Source organism: Octodon degus, unplaced genomic scaffold (genome assembly GCF_000260255.1).
Source record: "Octodon degus isolate 3935 unplaced genomic scaffold, OctDeg1.0 scaffold00309, whole genome shotgun sequence".
In the NCBI taxonomy this organism is placed as follows: domain Eukaryota; kingdom Metazoa; phylum Chordata; class Mammalia; order Rodentia; family Octodontidae; genus Octodon; species Octodon degus.
In genome coordinates this window covers 77301-100940 of record NW_004524885.1, presented here as the reverse complement: position 1 = coordinate 100940, position 23640 = coordinate 77301, and the positions used below count along the sequence as shown (strand labels likewise).

The window sequence follows — 23640 nt, the reverse complement described above, 5'->3', positions numbered from 1 at the left end:
TAAAGACAATCAGAAAATGTTATTTCATTTATATACCCATTTATTTTTTTGTCAGAGATGAGATGGGTTTTACAATGCCATTCAAATCTTGCACGTAAGTGCGTGAATTCAGCAAAATAATGCACTATAGTCCAGTAGTCCATAATAGTAGTCAATTATCAGCAGAACTGGCACTGTGAGAAGTTATTGACTTGAGCATTTTACAGCTCAGCATATTATCGCCTCTTGGCCTTTTGGCTAAGATCAAGTGTAGTACAGCTCAGTATATCAATATGGTTTTATTTTTTATACCTCGTGGTTATACTTTTCTGTTGGATGGTAAACACCAAGATAAAGAAAGGCCTATATAACAAAAAATGTAACTTATATCTGACAAGGTCAGTCCAATCCCCTCAAGATTTACCCTGAAACCATGTAAAATAGTTTGTAGATCTTTTGTCAGTGTCAGCCATCTGGATGAGTCAAGGTCATTGCTTGACCAATTTGCTCTCTGTGAAAGCCTGAGATATTGTTTTTTTCTGTAGGTGACTCCCTTCAGGCATACTCTACATCATCACTTTCCTCTGTGGCCCTATAATTTCCTTGAACAGAAAGTTTGGGACAACAGAGTTACAGAATGTTACAGTACAGGTTTTCTTATGTTACGAGTTCTCACTGACCTTGAAGGGCTAGGGCAAAAATATTGGCTATCTTTGTAACACTTCTATTTTTCTAATTTTTTGGGCTGCAAAATTAAGTTTTTAACCATTCACCAGAGAAGCTTAATGATGTTCTCACCCTATAATATAGGCAAGTGAGCTTAACAACACTGTCTGTCTGACTATCAAATCCTTAGACATAATATGTAACCCATGTTTTCCAACAATCATTGTTATTTTCAACTTTAATTCTCTATAGAATATGAAGAAAAAATTACATATTTTCAGACAGAAATTTAGAAAACTAATCATATAATACATTGTAGCAGAACAATCCTATGACTTTTTTCTTATCTCTTTTTTATTTTATTACCTTTGCCCCCCATAATTTTATTGAGAAACAAATAGCAATGAGACACTCCCAGAACAAATCGGTAGGAAAATTTCAATAATTAAGACACTGCATACATTCTTCCTAATGTTTATTTGCTGTGAAAGATGCGGACCTGACATCCTATCCACAAACACCACTAGAACAAATCCCTCCATTCATTAAGAGAATGTAACTATATATCTATACCAACCACCCTGAACACAAAGACACAAAATGGACATTCATCCGCATCCCCACTTTTCACTAAGTTCCATTATTTAACTATTATAGGTGCATAAACCCAGCAAAATATTCCAAAAGAGTTCATCAGTCCATAATAGTACTGGGTCACCTGCGTCACTGGCAGTGTCAGAAATTATCGACCAGAGTCCCCCACAGCCCAACATAACACAGTAGCTTCACTTCCCACACTTCATTTCTACACCCATCTGCTGGATGGCCAAGACCAAGGTAAAGCAGGACCCATGCAACAAGAGCTGTAGCTTCTAGGTTTGAAAAGGTCAGTGAAATCCCCCCAGGATCCATTCCGAGATCCTGCACCTCAGACTGTAGAACCCCTCTCAGCCTCAGCCACATAGATGAGACACAAAAAACTCCTGGTCAATGTGCTCTACGTGAAAGAATGAGAGAATGGCCCCTTTCCATGGGACTCCACCCAGGCACATTCCACATCGTTGATCACCCTCCTCTTTATCCCCACAATCTCCCTGATCAGAAAATGTGGGACACCACAGAGCCACATGATGCTACAGCACAAGTTCTCATATGACCTGAGTCTTAATTGACCTTGGAAGGCTAGGGCCAAAATGTTGGCTTTCCTTGCAGCCCTCCCTTTTCTCTAATTTTGGTCTGCAAACTTATGTTGTTAACCCTCCAGAAGACAAGCTTATTGTTATTACCATACAATATAGGCTGTTAAGCTTAACCTCAATATCTGTCTGAATATCAAAAATCTTAGGCATAACATGGAACAGGTATTTTTCAAGTATTGATATGTTTAACTTTAAGTCCCTACAGAATATGATAAAAAACAGTTAAAAATTAGAATATATTTTAAAAATTGGCATAAAGAATTATATACTTTTTATGTTTAAACATAAGTCCAAAAATCTAACCATATACAACCTTGAAGCAGGACAGTCCCACAATATTCCTTTTCCTATCTGTTGCCTTCATTCACCACCCTTTACTTTTTGAACCACCATTTACCCGAGAGACAGCACATCAGCAATTGTCATGTCATGACAAGCAGCCCATATTCAGAAGCCCAGAATGACAGGCACACCAAGCAAGAAACTACTATTACAGATTACCACCTTTAGTGCAGTTGCTTAGTTCACAGGTATTAGTATATATAGTTAGGCAGGGTGACAATCTTTCCAATTCAGTGCTAGATTCAAAAATCTTCTGGAGATTCTCAGGATCATTGCCTTGCCCCCCTTCTACATATAACTGTATGGCTTCACATTGGAATGTTTCCTAGCTCTTCTCCTTTCCCTCTTTTGATGAGTTAGTCCTCGAGGTCCTGCTTTCCTTTTACTTGTATTATACCATTCTATTTGTATTTCTTCTTTTGAGTTCTTATACTATGGAGACTATACAAAATTTACACATGTGTGTCTGGTTTATTGCACTTATGAGTATATTTTCAAGTGACATCCACTTCAATATAAAGGCTTTGAGTTTATCATTCTTTATTGCTCAGTAATACTCCATTGGGTAAAAATACCACATCTTTTTCAACCATTCTTCAGGTGATGAGCATCTTGGTAGTTTCCAAGATTTCGCTATCACAAATTGTGCTGCTATAAACATAGGCACACACATATCCCTGTGATAGGATATTTTCAGATCCTGTGGGAAAATTCGCAGTAGAGGAATAGATGGTTTTAGTGGGATTTCCAGTCCAACTTTTCTAAGGACTCTCCACACTGATTTCCATAGCAGTTGAACCAGTCTACATTCCCACCAGCAGTGGAGAAGGGTTCCTTTTTCCCCACAGCCTCTCCAACATTTGTTGTTAGGTGATTTCTTTATGATAGCCATGCTTTCTAGAGTGAGATGATATCTCAATTTTGCTTTGGCTAATAATGTGGAGCATTTTTTCATATACTTATTCGCTTCTTTAATTTCATCCTCTGAGAAGCGTGTGTTCACCTCCAATGCCCATTTTGGTTTTGGTCTTTAAATTTTGAGGCCTTTTTTTTTAATTCTACATAAATTCTAGAGAGCAGACCTTTGTCTGAATAAATATTTGTCATGATTTTTCGAAATTTTTGGGTTGCTTTCTCACTTTGTTGGTAATTTCCTTTGACGTGAAATTCTTAGTAAGAGCAGGCCCCAGTTCTTAATTTTTTCAACCATTTGCTGTGCACGTTGATTTCTTTTCATGAGGTCTTTGCCTACCCCTATGGCTTCAAGAGTTTCTCCCACTTTCTCTTCCAGGAGATGTAGTGTCTAAGCTTTAATGTTTAGTTCTTTAATCCATTTTGACTTTATTTTTGTGCATTTTGATAGACCTGGGTTAAGTTTTAGTTTTCCTCATATATAGAGCCAGTTTTTCCAGCACCATTTGATAAAGAGGCTATCTTTCTTCCAGTGAGTATGTTTGGCCCCTTTGTCAAAGATAAGATGGCTGAGTGTGTTCGTAGGGGCTTCAGCATCTTCTAATCTACTCCATTGATCCTCACATCTATTTTGTTCCCAGTGGCATGCTGATTTTATCATAGTAGCCTTGTAGTATAATTTCAAGTGAGAAACTGCAATGCCTCCAGCCTTGTCTTAATTACCCAGATTTGCCTTTTCTATTCTAGGTCTTTTCTGGTTCCAACTAAATTTTAGGAATGATTTCTGAACCTCTGTGAGTTATGTTGATGGTAGTCTGATAGGGATGGCATCAAATCTGTACAGCAATTGTAGGAGTATGGCCATCTTCACAATGTTGGTTCTCCATCCAGGAGAATGGAATATCTTTCCATTTTCTAAAATCTTCTGCGATCTCAGTACTACTGCAAAAGGTATTGTTTCTATAATTTCCCACTCAGTGTGTTTCTTGTCTGTGTAGAGGAATGCTATTGACTTTTGGGTATTGACTTTATAACCTGCTATGCTACTGAATTTCTGTATTAATTCTAGTAGCTTCTTGGTGGAGTTTTTTGGGTCTTCCAAGTAAAGTCTCATGTCATCTGCAAATAAAGATAATTTAACTTCTTTACCTATTCTTTTTCCTTTTAATTCTTTCTCTTGTCTAATGGCTGCTGCTAATGATTCCAGAACAATATTGAATAGGAGTCATTATAGAGGACATCCTTGTCTTGTACCAGATCCAAGAGGAAAGGATTTCAGTTTTTCCCATTTCTGATTATGTTAGCCATTGAGTTTTCATAAACGGCTTTCACCAGATTGAAGTAGAGGCCATCTATTCCAATTTTCTGTAGGACTTTGAACATGAATGAGTGTTGCACTGTGTCAATAGCCTTTTGTTGCATCAATTGAGATGACCATGTGGTTTGTAGATTTTGCTCTATTGATATAGTGTATTACATTTATAGATTTTCAAATATTGAATCATCCGTGAATTCCTGGGATGAATTCTACCTGGTCATGGTGCATGATCTTCTTGATGACTTGCTGTATTCTATTTGCTAGCATTTTATTGAGGATTTTGGCATCTGTGTTCATGAGTGTGATGGGCCTGTAGTTCTCTTACTTAGTTGTGTCTTTCCCTGGATTTGGTATCAGTATAGTATTTGCCTCCATGAATGACATTGGGAGGATTGTTTCCTTTTCAAATTCATGGAAGAGTATGAGGAGTATAGGGATTACATCTTCTGTAAATTTCTTGTAGAATTCAGCGGTGAATCCATCCGGATCTGAACTTTTCTTTGTCAGTAGGTTTTTAATTACATCTTGTATTTCATTGGCTGTTATTGGGCTATGGATAGTGGTTATATCTTGTCAATTCAGTTGTGGTAATTTGTACCTTTATAGGTATCTGTCCATTTCTTCTGTGTCTTCTACTCTGTAAGAGTAGGATTCTCAAAGTAGCCATTGATAGCCTTCTGAATTTCCACTGGGTCTGTTGTAATTATACCCTTTTCATTGCTTATTGCTTGCATTTGAATTCTTTCTTTCCTCTTTTGATGATATTACATAGAGGCTTAACAGTTTTATTTCATCTTCCAAACAAACAGCTTTTTGCTTTTTAATTCTTTGAATTGTTTTCTTCTTCTCAATTGAATTAATTTCTGCTCTATTCTTTATGAATTATTCCCGTCTTTTTTGGCTCTGTGTTTGGTTTGCACTTCCTTTTCTAGTTGTTGAAGATGTAGCGTTAGTGTATTTATTTGATCCTGTTCTGTTTTCCTAATATGTGAGTTTACAACTATGAATTTCCCTCTGAGAACTGCTTCTTTCATATGCCATAAATTCTGATAAGTTGTGCTTGAATTTTCTTTGAGTTGTAGATATTGTTGAATTACATGTTTAATGTCATCTGTACCACATTGATTGCTGAGTAGGGCTGCAATTAATTTTCATGTATTTAAGTGATTTTTGTTGTTGTTTCTTTCGTCATTTATTTCCAGTTTCATTGCACTGTGATCAGATAATGTGCATGGGATAATTTCCGTTTTTTAACTTACAGTTAAGCATGACCTATGGACCAGTATGTGGACTATTTTAGAAAATGAACTGTGTGCAGCGGAGAAAAATGTGTATTCAGCTGAGTTTGCGTGGAAAACTCTGTATATGTCCACGAAGTCCATTTGTTTCAAGCTCTGGTTCATTTCTTTTATTTCTTTGCTAAGTTTTTGTCTGGTTGACCTATCTTTTGGAGATAAGGCGGTGTTCAGGCCTGCTGTTAAAATGGTGGTACTGGATATTAGATTTTTCACGTCCATTAAGATTTGCTTTATGTAGTTGGGTGCTCTCGTGTTTGGTGCATACATATTTATGAGTGTTACCACCTCGTCTTCAATTTTTCCCCTACCCAGTATGTATTGGCATTCTTTATTTCGCTTGATCATTGTTTGTTTGAAGTTGAGACTTTCTGAGAATAAGACTGCTACCCCTATTTTTTTGTGAGGTGCTGGGCCATGTTGTATTGTTTTCCATCCTTTGACTTTCAGCCTATGAATATCTTTATGTGTTAAATGTGTTTCTTGATTACAGAATATTGTTGGTTTTTGTTTCCTAATCCACTGTGCCAGTCTATTTCTCTTAATTGTTGAATTGAGTCCATTTACATTGATGGTTAGAATTGAGATGCATTCACTTACGATTGACATGTTATTTACCTGTTGTCGTTTTTCCTTTTTCTCCTGTGTCTACTTGCTTGCCCTATTTAGTTGGTTGCTTCTGATCTCATTCGTGGAGTTCTCATCATTTTGGTCCTACTCTAGAACATCTTTCAGGAGCCATTGTATGGTTGGCTTTATCATCATGAAATTCTGTAGTTGTTTTATTCATGAAAGTATTTCACTTTTTCGTAAAACTTGAAAGAGAGTTTTGCAGGTTATAGTATTCTTGTCTGGAATTTGTTTTCATAGAGGACTTGAAGTACTCTGCTCCATGCTCTTCTTGCCTTCCTGGTTTTTTGTAGAAAAGTTGGCCATAATTCTCATTGATTTTCTTTTGAATGTGATCTCCTTCTTTTCTCTAGTGGCCATCAGTATATTATTCTTGTACTGAATTTCTGGAATCTTGAATATTATATGTCTCCGTGTGTTTTTAATTGGGTTGAGGTTACTTGGCATTCTGTTTCTTTCATTTACCTGAATATCCGATTGTTTCCTCATATTTGGGAAGTTTTCTGCTATTACTTCTGCCCATAATTTTTTAATATCCTTTGTATTGACTCCTTCTTTCTCATTGATGTTATTAGTTTCACAATGTTCATCTTTGCATCATCTTGCAAGTGATGGATTATTTTTTCCTGCATCCTAGTTGTTTTTAAGAGGTCCTTTCTTACCTTTTCACTAGCTGCACCAGCGTCTTCAAGATCTGAAACTCTGTCTTCACTTTCACTTAAACTGTTTTGCAAGCTTGTGATTGAGAGTTTCATTTCCTCTATATCTCTTTGACTCTGCTTCATGCGATCTATGTCTTTCCTATATTGCTCATTCAAGGAATCTGTCATCTTTCTAATCGCCTCTATTTTTTTCAATGTCTTCTTTAGAAGCAGTTAAAAATTCTTTCACTGCAGTGTTTTTTTCAGATTGGGTTTCCTCCCTATGTTTATGTAGTTGCTTCTTTACTTCAGATGCTATGATTTCTGAGAATTCTTCTTTTATTTTAGAAAGAAATTAAGCTCTGAGTTTCTGTATAATTTTCTGCTGTTGCTTATTTACTATTGATGCTATTAATTCATACATTTGAGCTGTGCTAGTAGAAAAGAATTCCACTCTGAGATCCACTATGACTTTCTGCTGTTGCTTATTTATTATCGATGCTATTAATGTATACATTTGAGCTGAGTTTGTGTGCTGTGCACTTTTTTGGGTGGGCATTGTAATTCCTCTATATTTTTCTATATTTGATTCTTTTTCTGCAGAAGTTATTAATTCGGTGTTTTCTTTTTTTATTTCCAGTCTGAATTCCTGTATACCTTTCTGCAGCTGTTTCTTTATTTCAGAAGCCATTGATTCATTACTTTCTACTGTGTGATTCCCAATTTGTTCTGTGTTAGTGTCCTCTGCACTTTTTACAGGTGCTGTTGGGTACTGAGGTTGCATTTTGTTCCTTCTTGTCATTTTGTGTAGCACTGCCTTCTGACCTTTGTTATAGATATTTGTTGTAGTTATAACATTAGTACGTACTGAAGTTCAGGTGCAGATCTACAAAGTCTGGATTTATTCTGCTGTGCCTGGCTTGGGTCTGGCTGCTGTGATTAGCTCCTTCCTGCTGCTGTCCTTGAGGGTGAACCTGTTTTGCCTCTGTGGCAAGATGTTCTGCTCCTGGACTGGCTGGGTGGTTCTATCCTCTACACTCTCTGTCGAGATTGCAGCTGCAGGGTTACACCCCAGGCCTGTATGCCTGGCCTGAGCTGAGCCTGGAGGGGACAAGGTGGAGTAGGGGGGAGAGGTAGCTCTCCCACACACTCACTGGGCCTGGACTAGGACTGGATCTGGGGTTCCCAGAATGCGACACAAATTTCTACTCCTCGGGCGGGGTGTAGAAGGGTACTATGGAGTGGTGCGGGGCTTCCCTAGAGGGTGAAAGGGTGTGTCACCCACGCTGCACCTGTTCTCTGACCAGTAGTTCATGCCAGCACAGTGTAGCTGGAAGCTCTTCCACACACTCACAGAGCCTGGGCTAGAACTGTATCTGGGGTTTCCCGGAATGTGGCAGAAGTTCCTACTGGCAAGGCTGGTTAGGGGAGGTGCTGTGGAGTGTTCGGGGGCCTCCCAACGGGTTGAGGAGGGTGTCACCCATGCTGTGCCTGGCCTGGATCAGTATGTCATGCTGGCGCAGGGTAGCCAGAAGCTTTCCCACAAACTCACTGGGCCTGAGCTAGGACTGGTTCTGGGGGTTCCCGGAACAAGGCAGAAATTCCTGCTCAGTGGGCGAGATAGGAGAGGTGTTCTGGAGTGGTAGAACCAGTAGGTCCTGCCGGGCAGTGTAACCAGAAATCTCTCCCACACACTCACCATGCCTGGGCTATTACTGGGTCTAGGGGTTCCTTCTAAGTGGCAGAAATTCCTACTCAGCGTGCAGAGTAGGGGGGTTGCTGCGGAATTTTGGGGGACGTCTCAAGGGAGTGGAACAGGGTCTCACCCATGCTGCGCCTGGTTGGGATGTATAGGTCCCACCGGCACAGGGTACCCGGAAGCTCTTCCACACACTCTATATATTACCTTTTTTAAAGCAAACATTTACTTAAGGAGAGTATAGCAATAACTAATATGACATTAGAATCAGTACACATTTAGAAGTTGAGAATAATATGTATTCCAAACACTTTTTTCAGTAGTATACTTTGCTGTCTTCAGTGCAGTTTTTTAGTTCATAGATATCAGTGTGTCTTCCTTGCTGTGCTTGGGCAAGCACCTCATCCTTTCTGTCAGAGACACAGTATGGATGTCTGGGGCCTATGCCTGTGTGTATGTGTCACAAGTCATCCCTCTCCTTCTTCTGCCCTGCACCTGTGCCTGAAGCCCCCTGGGACCTTTTAAGGGATGGGATGGTGCAAGAACATACACCAGGGAAGGATCACCTTGGGTGGGTATCCAGAGCCTTGGGCCCTGGAAGTCTGGCCACCCGGACTGACTGAGCAGACTGAGGAACAAGCGATGCAGTGAGAACTGAGAAGGTGGCAAACAGCTTCCCAGAGCTCATACCTCCCTCTCGCTATGCTGGCATGTGTTCTTTGATGACTCTGTTTCTCATTGACCCCCATGGCCTAAGCCCCAGTCCAGGAGCCAAGGGCCCAGCTGGCTTTGGCCTCTTGTTGGTTCAGGACCCAGCTTTCTGTCTGAGTCCCTGCATGTGGACATTCAGCTCAGTCCTAGGCTTAGGCTGCTGCTGTAGACACCACTGCCACCAGAACACTGCATGCCTGTCTGTCAGTGCTACTATTGGCCACATAGGCTCTGCTATGTTGGCCAGGAAGTGACTTTGCTGGGAATTGGGCTATGCCCATGGCTGTCATAACTTGTGATGCTGGTCCAAGCCATACAAATTAAATCCAAGAGACAGTGACTCCTCTCCTTTCTCTCCTGTCCCCTCTCCAAGCCAACAGATACCCTGCTTCTCACAGATATGGGTGAGACTGGAATTCTGTCTCAGAGGCAACCCTTCAGGCCCTGACATTTGGGACCTTTCTCACAAAGTAGGGTAAGGAGTGTACCTACTGATCTGCTGAGGAAGTTGAGGTTCCTGGGCCTCAGTGTTGTCATCCCTTTCGGTGGCACCCCAACTTCTGCTCAGACACAGCCTCTAAACAGACCTCACATGCTGTGCTGACCCAAGAAGAGGTGACTTTATGTCAGGGTGACAGACACATTGGCACCTGGACAGAAGCCACTTCACTCAGAACTGCTGAAATTGCAGGGGGAATTCCAATAAGGGGAAGGGTTTACAGGGAAGCCAGAGTAAGAAATCTTGGGGTTAGGTCAGGTATCTACTCTCTATAGATTAGGAAAGTCAAAGGAGCAGAACCAGGAGTATCTCTCATGCAGTGTCCTGAGAGGGGCCCCATAGACTTGTGTGTGGCAGAAGTTGGGAGGGTAGGTAGGTGGGATTTGCTGCTTGTAGAGCATGGGAAGTACCTTCCTGCTCCAAATCCTGAAATTATACACCATAGAGCATGAATGGAATGTTTATTGGAATGGGAAGGGCATTTGCTATGAGCTATAAAAGTGAGAGCAGTCGCAACCATCCCTAGCCAGGGGCCTTCCCCAGAAAGGCATTCCATATTTCTGGATGCTTCCCTTTGCTGGGGACCATCTCAAGTGCAATGCAGCAGGCATGCAGGGAGAAGGATGCAGAGGTTTTATTCTGAACACAACATCTCTGCAAATAGCTGAAACAGAGTACCCAGCACCCCCCTAGGCTTTGGATATGCTACGGGCACTGAGCTGCTCCCTGCTGCCAGCGGGTTTCTTCCTCCTCTCCCTCCAGAGCTTCCTGTCAAACAGCTCCTTCTCTCAGGGCTGCTCAGAGGGCCCAAGCAGGTACTTTTCCTCAGTGTTATGGTAGTCCAGGCCCTTCAAGTTGATGATGGAGCAAATAAAGGCTTCTGGCATCATAATCTCCAGCACCAGTCTCATCGTGTACACAAAGAGCAGAGCCTGCACAGGGATTTCGCTGTGCCCCAAGATTCGCTGTTAGTGTCAGGCCAAGATGTCCAGCTACTTGTCATCCTCCACGTAGGTCTCCATGCATAACAGGTACCAGTCTTTTATCAAGAAGGCCTACAGGCAGCAGAACAGCTTCCTGCTTCCATGATGTGCAACAAGTGGCCATCAACCCCCTTGGAGTTCACGGCGATGTCCACCAGCATTTTGTTGGTGCAGTCCCAAGCCTTATGTCTGTGGTCTGGGGGCTGTCTCCTGCAGGGTTTGTTGGCATCCTGGGACCCAAGTAGAACAGAGAGAGAGGTCGTGGAAGTTGCCACAATCCTCAGGGTCCTCCAGATAGCTACAGTGGACCTGTGGGAAATTCACGGTCCTGGACAGATCTCATTCTCGCAGAATTATTTAAGTTTTTAATGAATGAGGTAGTCAGGACAATTTTTCAAATGATTATTCCTTTTCCCTACATTTGGGATGTTTGTTGGAGGTCATTCTCTGTAGCGTGTGTATTGAAGTTTTTATCTTTAGGGACAGTGACTGCTCTAGTGATTGAGATAAACTCTGCTTGCCCTCCAGTTGTGTCTGGGTATTTCTGTACCTTGATTATTTCACTGTGGATTATCAGATAGTGTCAAGGTTATCTGCAAAGATGATTATCCTGCTTGGGTAGGAGAGGTAATTCAAATTCTCTCTCTATAATCTACACAGGAAGAATAGAATCTATTCAAGACATTCCTGATGGAAACAGATTGGGGAGCTAAAACAGTTTTCATGAGATCTTTAAAAGGTATTGTTGGTGGAGACATAGGTTGGATGTAATTGTGCAAGTTTGATGTTAAATAAGTGACTCTAAATTCATCTATAGGGCCAGAGCTATGAGTACAGCCTTAGAAATTTGGACAGAGGAAACAGTATAAATTGTAATGCTTGAGTAGAACTGAAAGGATATAAGCAAATCAGATGAATCCACAGTTCTCAGCACACAAGTGAAATGCTAAATAAATGCAAGAATACAGGAATCATGACCCTGGTGACTTGAGAACCAGAAATTCAATCAGCACTGACAATGCATTACACCCAGAGAAGAGTGTGTATTCTAAGGAATCAACAAACAACACAGGGTGGAACAGCTACAGAGAAAAATGCACAATACACTACTGTTGCAATGGTGGACAGGTACAATCTCTATGAATTTCAGTGCAGAGATCACCCCAACAGCAGGAAGAAAAATCCCATTTAACCCACCAATAGAATTCTGGGTATTTTTCAACAAAGAGTGTAAAACACAATGCTGCAGAGATATATATGTGCCCATGCACAACAATAGTTCATTTTAGAAACACCAGATTTGCCCACCTACAGAGAAATGCATACAGTAAAGTTATATTTTTTACAATGGAATTTCAATCAGCTATAAAGAAAGTTCAACTTGAGGGCTTTATTGATAAACAGAATCAAATAGAGGCCCTCTGAAGAGAATTCAAGTAGAGCACCTTGTGTAAGCATACTATTGGCTCCCAAGTGTAATAAATTACAAGAAAAAAAAGTTAAAAGGTGTAATTCATATAATGGAAACCAAAAATATAAAGACAACCAAATGGAATGTCAAATTGGTGGAGGAAGACTACAACTGAAACAATAAATAAATAAATTAGAACATATAAATAAGTAAAACCATGGCTTTATTTACAAAAATAATTAAGGTGATTAGGTATATATACTCTATAATGTTCTTGGAAGGTAACAATTTATTTATCTAATTTATTTATTTATATTTTGTTGTTGTTAGCCCTATTTTATTATATTTTAGTTTTGGTAGGACAGTTTCAATAATTACCACATTGCATACTCCTTCCTAGTGGTTATTTGCTGTACAAGATACAGACATGATATCTTATTTGCAAACACTCTTAGAACAAACCCCTCTATTCATTAAGAGAATGTAATTATATATGTATCCTAACAATTTTGAATACACAGATACAACCACCTGTATCCTCTTTTTTGTTTAGTTCTGTCATTTGACTATTACAGGTGTGTGAACTCAGCAAATTATTACAAAAAAGTCCAGTACTCCATAATAGTATTGGGTTTTCTGCTTGACTGGCAGTGTCAGAAATTTTTGACCTGAGTCCCCTACAGCTCAACATAACAGCATGGCTCCACTTCTTGTACATAGTTTTTATACTTTTCTGCATGATATTTAGGATCAAGATAAAGCAGGAATTACGCAACAAGAGTTGCAGATTTTGGGTCTGATTTGGTCAGTCAAATCCCCTCAGGTTTTATTTGGGATCCTGTACCTCAGATTGCAGATCCTTTGTCAGTGTCAGCCATGTTCATGAGTCACAGAATTGCCTGGCCAATGTGATCTCTGTGAAAGCCTGAGAGAAAATTTTCTCTTCATGTGACTCTCCTTAGCCTCACTCTACATCATCAAACAATTTCCTCATTGACCCCATAATCTTCATCAGAAAAATTGGGACACAACTGAGTTACTTGACGCTACAGTACAAGTTCTCATATATCCTGAGTCTTAATTGACCTTAGAAGGCTAGGGCCAAAATGTGGCTTTCCTAGCAGCCCTCCTTTTTCTCTACTTTTGGTCCACAAACTTAGGTTGTTAATCCTATAGAAGAGAAGCTTATTGTTATTACCACATAACCTAGGCTGTTAAACTTAACCTCACTATTTGAGTGAATATCAACCATCTTAGGAATAACATAGAACAGGTATTTTCCATCAAGCATTGATATGCTGAACACTAAGTCCTTAAAGAATGAGATAAAAACATTTAAAAAATTACAATATATTTTAAAAATAGATATAAAGAATTAAAAATGTTTATGTTTACACATAAGTCTAGAAATCTAACCATATAGAAAATTGTAGTGAGACCATCCTGCAAAATTCCTTCTCCACATTTCTGTCTTTATTTGCCACCCACGTCTTTTTGCACAATCATCTACCCAAGACACAACACAGCAGCAACTGGCATGTAATGACTAGAAGCCTGTATTCAGAAGACCAGAATGACAGGCACCCCAAGCATGAACCTACTGTTACAAATTGCCAACTTCGGTGCAGTTGTTTAGTTCACAGGTGTCAGTATATATAGTTAGTCATGGTGAAAATCATTCCAATTAACTGCCAGATTTTAAAATCTTCGGAAGATTCTCAGGATCATTGCCTTAGACATCTTGCACATATAACTGTATGGCTTGCCACTGTCATGTTTCCTAGCTCTTCTCTTTTCCCTCTCAATTATTTAGTCCTCAAGTGCTTGCTTTTCTTTTAGTTGTATTATACCTTTCTCTTTGTATTTCTTCTTTTGTGTACTTATACTAGGGGAACTTTACGATATTTAAAAATGTGTGTCTGGTTTATTTCACTTATGAGTATATCTTAAAGTGGCAACCAGTTAAATGTAAAGGCTTCAAGTTTATCCTTCTTCATAGCTGAATAATATTCCATTGTATAAAAATAACACATCTTTATCATCCATTCCTCAGGTGATGGCCATCTTGCTTGTTTCCAAAATTTGGCTATCATAAATTGTGCAGCTATAAACATAAGCGCACAAATATCTCTATGAAATGATGTTTTCAGAACCTCCGAGAAAATTCCCAGTAGAGGAATAGCTGGTTTAAATTGGATTTTCAGTCCAAGTTTTCTAAGGTGTCTCCACACTGATTTCCATTATGGTTGCACCAGTCTACATTCCCACCAGCAGTGGAGAAGGGTTCCTTTTACCCCACAGCCTCTCCAATATTTGTTGTTGGTTGATTTCTTTATGATAGCCATTATTTCTGGTGTAAGATAATATCTCAATGTTGTTTAATTTGCATTTCCCGGATGGCTAGTGATGTGGAGCATTTTTTCATATATTTATTAGCTTCTTTAATTTTTTCCTCTGAGAAGTATCTGTTCATCTCAGATGTCCATTTCTGGCCTGAGTCTACAAATTTTGGAGCCCTAGTGTTTTTTAGTTCTTTATAAATTCTAGAGAGCAGACCTTTGTCTGAGTAATTATTTGTCATAATATTTTCCAAATTTGTGGGTTGTCTTTTCACTTTGATATTAATTTATTTTGACGTGCAAAAACTTCTCAATAAGAGCAGGTGCTGTTTATTAATTCTTTCCAGTGTTTAAAGTGAGATCTGATTTTTGTTCATGAAATCTTCGCTTACACATATGTCCTCAAGAATTTCTCCTACTTTCTCTTGCAAGAGATTTAGTGTTTCTGTTTTTATGTTCAGATCTTTAATCCATTTGGACTTTAGCTTAGTGCATGGTGATATACCTGTTTCAAGTTTTTGCTTTCAGCATGTAGAGAGCCAGTTTTTCAGCAACATTTGTTAGAGAGGCTATCTTTCTGCCAGTGAGCATGTTGGGCTCTTTGTCAAAGATCAGGTTGCTGAATGTGTTCATAGGGGTTTTAACATCTTCTAATCAATTGCATTGATCCTCAGGTCTATTTTGTTGCCAGTACCATGCTGACTTTATCACAGTAGCCTTGTAAGTATAATTTCAAGTCAGGAATTGTAATACCTCCTGCCTTGTCTTTATTGCCCAGGATTGCCTTTGTTATTCCAGGTCTTCCTGGTTCCAAATAAGGTTTAGTAATCATTTTTCTAGCTCTGTGAGGTATGTTGTTGGTAATTTAATAGAGATTGCATTAAAACTTTGCAGCAATTTTGGGAGTATGGCCACCTTCACAATGTTGGTTCTTCCACTCCAGGAGCATGAAATAAATTTCCATTTTCTGAAATCCTCTACAATCTCTTTTTTAAGATTACTGTAATTTTCCTTGAAAAGATCTTTGACTTATTTAGTTAGATTAATTCTAATGTATTTCATTTTCTTTGGTGCTATTGTAAGAGATATTATTTCCATAATTTCCCTCTCAGTGTGTTTGTTATCTGTATAGAGAAATGCTATTTACTTTTGTGTATTGACTTTGTATCTTGCTATGCTACTGAATTTATGTATTAATTCTAATAACATCTTGGTGGAGTTCTTTGGGTCTTCCAAGTAATGTATCATGTCATCTTCAATTAATGATAATTTAAGTTCTTTTTTACCTATTTTTCTTCCTTTTAGTTTTTTCCTCTTGTCTAATGTCGGTAGCTAATGATTGCAGAACTATATTGAAGAGGAGTGGTGATAGAGGACATTCTTGTTTTGTGCCAGATCTAAGAGTAAAAGATTTTAGTTTTTCCCCATTTAGAATTATATTAGCCATTGGGTTTCATGAATGGATTTTACAAGATTGAAGTAGAGGCCATCTAGTAGAATTTTCTGTAGGATTTTGAACATGAATTAGTGTTGGATTTTGTCAAACCATTTCCGCATCAATTGAGATGATCATGTGGTTTTTAGTTTAGCTCTATTGATATAATGTACTACATTTATATATCTCTGAATATTCAATCATTCTTGCATCCCTGGTATCTCTCCTTCCTGGATATGCTGTATGATCTTTTTGATTATTTCCTGTATTATGTTTGATAAGATTTTATTGAGGATTTTTGCATCTATGGTCATGTGGGAGATTGGCCTTTAGTTCTCTTTCTTAGGTGGTTTTAGTATCAGTATCATACTTGCCTCTAGGAATGATTTTGGGAGGATTACTCCTTTTTCAATTTCACTGAAGATTTTGAGGTGTATGGGTACTATATGTTCCATAAGTTTCTTGTAGAATTCAGCTGTGAATCCGTCCAGACCTGGAATTTTCTTTTTCAGTGTGTTTTTTTATCACATCTCATACTTCATTGCTGTTATTGGGCTATTGAGAGTGGTTATAGTTTGTGGATTCAGTTTTCTTAATTTGTACCTTTCTAGGAATCTGTCCATTTCTTCTGTGTCTTCTATTCTTTGAGAGTAAAGTTTCACAATTTAGCTAATGATAATCTTCTGATTTTCCACTGGGTCTTTGGTAATTACACCCTTTTCATTCCGAAGTGCTTGTATTTGAATTTTTTCTTTCCTCTTTGATGAGGTTGGATAGGGGCTTATTGATTTTATGTAATCTTTCAAAGAACCAGCTTTTGGTTTCGTTAATTACTCGAACTGTTTTCTTCTTCTCAGTTAAATTAATTTCTCTTCTAATTTTTATGATTTCTTCCTGTCTTTGGTCTCTGGCTTTGTTTTGCTCTTCCTTTCCTAGTTGGTGAATTTGTAGCAATAGGGGATTTATTTGTTCCCATTATGTTTTCCTAATGTGTGTGTTCAAAGCTATGAATTTCCCTCTGAGAACTGCTTTCATCATATTCTATAAATTCCTACAAGTTGTAGTCGAATTTTCATTCAATTGTAGATATTGTTGAATTTCTTTTTTAATTTCATCTGTAACCCATTGGTTGCTGAGTAGGGTGTCATTTCATTTCCATGTGTTTAAGGGTTTTTTCTGGTTTCTCTTGTCATTTATTTCCAGTTTCATTGCATTGTGGTCAGATAATATGCATGGGATAATTTCTGTTTTCTTGCATATATTTAAGCCTGACCTATGGTCCAGTATGTGATCTATTTTGGAAAATGACCTATGTGCAGCTTCGAAACGTGTGTATTCAGCTGTGTTTGAGTGGAACACTGTATAAGCCACCAAGGCCTTTTTTTAAAGTTCTGGTTCTGTTCTGTTATTTCTTTGCTAATTTTTTTGGTGGTTAACCTATCTTTTTGGGATAAGGATGTGTTCAGAATTCCTGTTAAGATTGTGGTGTTGGATATTAGTTTTTTTCAAGTCCATTTATATTTGCTTTATATAGTTCAGTGCTCCCATGTTTGTTGCATACATATTTATGAGTGTTAAATTTTCCTCTTGATTTTTTCCCCTATCCAGTATATAGTAGCCTTCTTTATTTCGTTTGATCATTCTTGATTTGAATTTGAGACTGGCTGAGAAAAGGATTGCTACCACTGCTTTTTTTCTGAGGTGATGGATCTTGTAGTATTGTTTTCCATCCTTTGACTTTCAGACTGTGAATGTCTTTATGAATTAAATGTGTTTCTTGTATACATCATATATTGGGATATTGTTTCCTAATCCACTGTGCCAATTTCTTTCTCTTAATTGGTGAATTGAGACCATTTACATTGATTTTTGTCTTTGAGATGTATTTACTTAAGATTCACATGTTATTTAAATGTTGTCATTTACTCCTTTTTCTCCCGTGTTTAATTGTTTGCCCTATTTAGTTGGTTGCATCTGATCTCATTTGTGGAGTTCTGATCATTTAGCCCCTCTCAAGCACATCTTTCAGGAGCCATTGTAGCTTTGGCTTTGTCATCATGAAATTCTGTAGTTGTTTTTGTCATGGAAGTATTTCAATTCTCAATTAAACTTGAGAGAGAAAGTTTTGTAGGTTATAGTAGTCTGGGCTAGAATTTGTTTTCATAGGGAAATTTAAGTATTGTGCTCCATGCTCTTCTTGCGTTCATCGATTGGGAAAATAAGTCAGCCGTAATCCTGATGGGTTTTCCTTTGAATGTGAGCTGCTTTTTTCTAGCGGCTTTCAGTGTATTATTCTTGAGCTGAATTTGTGCTATCTTGATTATTATATTTTGCAGTGTATTTCTAATTGGTTTGAGGTTACTTGGCGTTTGCTGTGCTTCAGTTACTTGAATCTTAGATTGTTTCTTTATATTTGGGAAATTTTCTGCTATTACTTCTGCCAGTATTTTTTTTAATGTCATTTGTATTGACTCCTTCTTTCTCATTGATACCTATTAGTCTCACATTGCTCATCTTTGCATTGTCTTGCAAGTGATTAATTATTTTTTCCTGCATTCTAGCTTTTGTATATTTCTATATTTTACCACAATTTTCTTCTATTTATTATTTGTTTATTTATTTATCTATTTATTTATTTATTTATTTTGGTGGAACCGGGGATTGAACTCAGGTCCTTGTGCTTGCCCGGGAAGCACTTATTCCATTGAGCCATCTCCCCAGCCCCATTCTAGCTTGTTTAAAGAGATCTCTTCTTACCTTTTCACTAGCTGCACCAATGTGTTCAAGATTTGAAACTGTCTTCACTTTCACTCAAACAATTTTACAAGCTTGTGATTGAAATTTAATGTTCTGCTATATCTCTTTGACTCTGCTTCATGCGATCTACCACTTTCCTGTATTACTCATTCAAGGAAATCGTGTTTTTTCTAATCTCTATTTTTTTTAAATCAAAATCTTCTTTAGAAGCAGGTATTAATTCTTTTACTGCAGTGTTATTTTTTTAATTGGGTTTCCTTCCTATGTTTCTGTAGTTGATTCTTTACTTCAGATGCTAGGAGTTCAGAGAATCCTTATTTTACTTCAGAAAAGAATTCCACTCTGAGTACCTCTATAACTTTTTACTGTTTCTCATTTATAATCAACGCTGTTAATTCATACATTTGAGCTGAGCTAGTGTCCTCTACTCTTGTTCTGGGTGGTCATTGGATTTCCTCCATATGTTTCTGCATTTGATTCTTTACTGCAGATGCTATTAACTCAGGGATTTCTTTTTCATTTCCAATTTGAGTACCTCTTTACCTTTCTTCAGTTGTTTCTTCATTTCAGAAGCTGTTCATTCATTGATTTCACCTGTGTGATTCGCAATTTGTTCTGTGTTAGTGTTCTCTGCCCTTGTTATTGGTGGGCTTGTGGTCTGAGTTTGCATTTTCCTCCTTCTCATTGTCATTTTGTGTAGCATTGTCTTCTGACCTTTGCTGTAGAACTTTAGTTCAGTTACAACCTTAGCACCTACTGAAATTCAGATGCATATCTACAAAGTTTGGATTTATTCAGCTGTGCCTGGCTTGGGTCTGGCTGCTGTGCTCAGCTCATTCCTGCTACCAACCTTTGGAGTGAACATATTATGCTCCTCTGGCAAGATGTTCTTTTCCTGGACTAACTGGGTGGATCTGTCCTCTCTTCTCTCTGCTGGGATTGCAGCTGCAGGTTTCACCCCTGGCCTGTATGCCAAGTCTGAGGTGAGTGTGGAAGGGGCAAGGTGAAGTATGGTGGAGAGGAACCTATCCCACACACTCACCAGCCCTGGGCTAGGACTGGATCTGATGGATTCCAGAACGTGGCAGAATTTCTCACAGGGTTAGCCTGTTGGTGGTGGTGCTGCGGAGTGCGAGGTGTCCCAAGGGAGTGAAAAAGGGTCTCATCCATGCTGTGGTTGGCCTTAGACAGGCAGATCCTACCAGTGCAAGGTAGGTGTAATCTCTCCCACCCATTCACTGGAGCCTGGGCTAGAACTGGTTCTGGGGGCTCCCAGAGCATGGCAGAAATTCTCACTGGGCATGAGGGGTGGTGTTTTGCTGCAGTGTGGTGGCATGGTCCCAAGGGTGTGGAAGAGGATCTCACTCACACTGCATGTGGGCTGGGATCTGCAGGTCCTGTTGGTGCAGGGTAGCTGGAAACTCTCCCCCACACTCACCAGGGCCTGGGCTAGGACTCGATATGGGCGTCCCCAGAACGCGGCATAAATTCTCACTGAATGGAGGTTGTTGCGGAGTGTTGCAGGGGTTCCCAAGGTTGTTGAAATGGGTCTCACAAATGCTGTGGCTGTGCTTGGGATGGCAGTCAGGTCCCGCTGGTGCACAGCCCTTAATTTATAGATTATTCACTTTTACCTATTTTAGCTGTTTTTTCTGATAATCTGAGCAACCACACTGTACTGAACAGTGTCCACTATAACAATGACTGTTGAATTAAAAACGTGTTGGGTTTTATTTCTTTTGCACATTGTGTATCATTTCAAATTTTTGATCAATCACATTTCTAAATTTTAAAGAAAATAAAAGACAAAAGAAGTCAGAAATGATGGGCCCGGATGATGGTTCTGTAGAAACTGTGCTTCCTAGCAAGTACAAGGCTCTGAGTTCAATCCCCAGTTTAAAAAAAAAAGTAAGAAATGAAAAGTATTGAGAAACATAATTCTGTGTATAGATAAATTTTTACAAAGAGGCTCCAAGCACCCAAGAAAAGTTCCAGGTGTAAGGATACCTAGGTAACAATCTCTAGGATGTCTCCCTTGGACTCAGGAAGGTGTCATCCATTTGAAATTTTTGTTACTACACAATATAAGCTATGTTGATTAACTTTTCCCAGGGTCAAAGCTTCAGCCTGAAAGAGAGCTACAATTATGGGCCTAGAAGTAAATGATAAGACATTGTTTTGGTATTTTCTTCCATGATCTGCAGTACAGTACATGTGTCAGCGGTGGTGTGCATTTGGTGACGTTTGGGTATAAATGCTGAAAGGGACGTAAAGTTCCCAGGAGTAACCGAGATCTCCCTTAGAATTCAGGAGGGAAAGATGGTGTCTAACTGCTTCCATGAAGGCAGTTTGGAGACAGATACAAGAGAAACTGAAGACTGAGACAAGGAAAATATTTTATCTCAAGTAGAACCATGAATTCTGACACACTTCATCACTTCAGTCCCAAGAATAGAGGATGGATGAAAGTGCCAAACACAGTTATACATGTTAGGGGGCTGCAGAGCAAAAAGTGCAAGATGTAGTGGAGTATAAAAAATCTTCCTAGGAGAAGAGAACTACAGTTGGTCTCAAATTCCTTCGAATTTGTACATATTCAATTTTGAGGGAGAATAGATATATTGTCCTTTGGAAGATAAAGGGAGCATGGCACTAAGACACAGACCAGGGTTTTACCAGAAAAGGTTCTTCTGTGATCCTGAAGAGGAGAATCTGATTATTGAGGAAAATAATGTGTAGGTGTAAGTCTGAATTGAGTGCTCCAGACAAAAAGACACTGCAGATTCATTAACCTTTTGAAAATCTTGGACTAAGGAAGAAGTGCTTAAAGCCTAAATTTATTGGAAGACGCTTGTGAGTGAGACATTCACCCTTCCTTTCTGGACCCCACCAAACCTCTCCAGAATTAGGCTAGACCCAGCAAGAGAGTGACAATTTCCACTGAGTTCTAGGTTCCCCTCCAGGTGGATACCAAGCCCAGTGCTGGCAAGTGAATGGGAGAGCTTCTGTATTCCCCTATGCCTTTTGGATCGCTCCAGACACAGACTGGGCTTCTTGTGAGTTAGTCCTTTGGCCCTGCTCTCTGGACCCTTCCAGACCAAGCCTAGGACTGGCATACAGGCCTGGTGTGAAATTTTGCAGCAGAAGACCCTGAACAGTGGGTAGAGGTCAGAACCACCCAGCTAATCCAGGAGCAGAACATCTTGGCAGAGGGCCAAAACAGATTCACTTCAAAGGGCTGCAGCAAGAAGCTCATCACAGCAGTCTGACCCATGCCTGGCATAATTGAATGAACTCAAACTTCATCGATATATATCTGGTAACCTGAGACACTTTGCTAGACCCAGATCTCTGAAAGCATCATCCCTCTTTCTCTCTTGACTAAGAGAGGGGGCAATATGTAACCAGGGGAACCAGTCTGCCCGGAAAACACTAGGTACATCAAAGGGATGCAATCAGAAAACTTAGCAGAACTAAATTAAATACAAAATCGTAGTTGAATATGTGCTTAGGTATATAGACATAATAATTGCCCTTACTGTGTAAAATGCAATCCCACTAGTTACAAGTTTGTCAACTGCTAAATATCATTACCCATATTTAGGGCTTCTTATTGTCATTCTGTAAATACAAAACTATAACTGATTTAATCATATAAACTCTCCTGGGTAAGAATATCAGTAGGTGCTAAGCATGTAAGTGTATCAAATTTCTGTAGCAAAGGTCAGAGACAGTGCCATACAAAATGACAAAGAGAAGGAGCAAAATGCAATCTCATGCCCTGAGGCCAATCAGAACAAGTGCAGAAGACACTAGGAGAGAAGAAACTGGGAATCACACTGTTGAAATGTCTGAATCAACAGCGTATGAAGTAAAAAAAGAACTGCAGAAAGGTATAGAGGAACTCAGATCAGAAATAACCCCTTTAATAAAAAAAAAGAAATCTCTGATTTAATAGTGTCAGAAGTAAAGAATCAAATACAGAAACTCATAGAGGAAAGTAGATCAGAAATAATCTCTGAGGTAATAATTGAAAGCATAACAGTGAAAGAATTAATAACTGCTTCTTAAGAAGACACAGATAAAAAGATAGAAGAGATTAGAAAAATGATGGAAATCTTGAAGTGGCAACATAGGAAAGAAAGATTGCATGAAGCAGAGTCACAGAGATACAGAAGAACTTAAAATTTCAATCACAGGGTTGCAACACAGTTTGAGTGAAAGTGAAGACAGTTTCGGATATTGAAGATTATGGTGCAGCTAATGAAAAGGTAAGAAAAGATCTCTTAAAAAAACTAGAATGCAAGAAAAAATAATTTATCACCTAGAAGACGATGAATAGAAGAAAATATGAGACTAATCAGCATCAGTAAGAAAGAAGTCAAGACAAATGTTATAAAAAGAATATGGGAAGAAGTAGATATATAGTTACATTCTCTTAATGAATAGAGTGATTTGTTCTAATGGTGTTTATAAATAGAATATCATGTCCGCATCTTGTACAGCAATTAACCACTAGGAAGAATATATGCAATGTGCTAATTATTAAAACTGTCCTACCAATTTGATTTGAAACCCTCTCATTGCTATTTGTTTCTCAATAAAATTATGAAAAAAACCCAAAAAACTAAACAAAACAGAACAGAACAAAAAAAGGAGTAATAGCAGAAACCTTGCCAAATATTGGGAAACATTCTGACAATCAAGTAACTGAAGCATACAGAAATCCAAATAATATCAACCCAATTTAAAACTCCCCAAGACATAATAGACAAGATCTTAGAAATCTAGCACAAGAACAATATAGAGAAAGCTGATAGAGAA

General features: G+C 38.8%; 2 pseudogenes; one reads left to right on the top strand and one right to left on the bottom strand.

The window, feature by feature from the left end:
* The window catches only part of LOC101578642, an 89612-nt pseudogene that overhangs the window by 18556 nt on the left and 47416 nt on the right, over window positions 1-23640 (bottom strand).
* On the top strand, window positions 218-346 carry LOC111814405 (annotated as a pseudogene).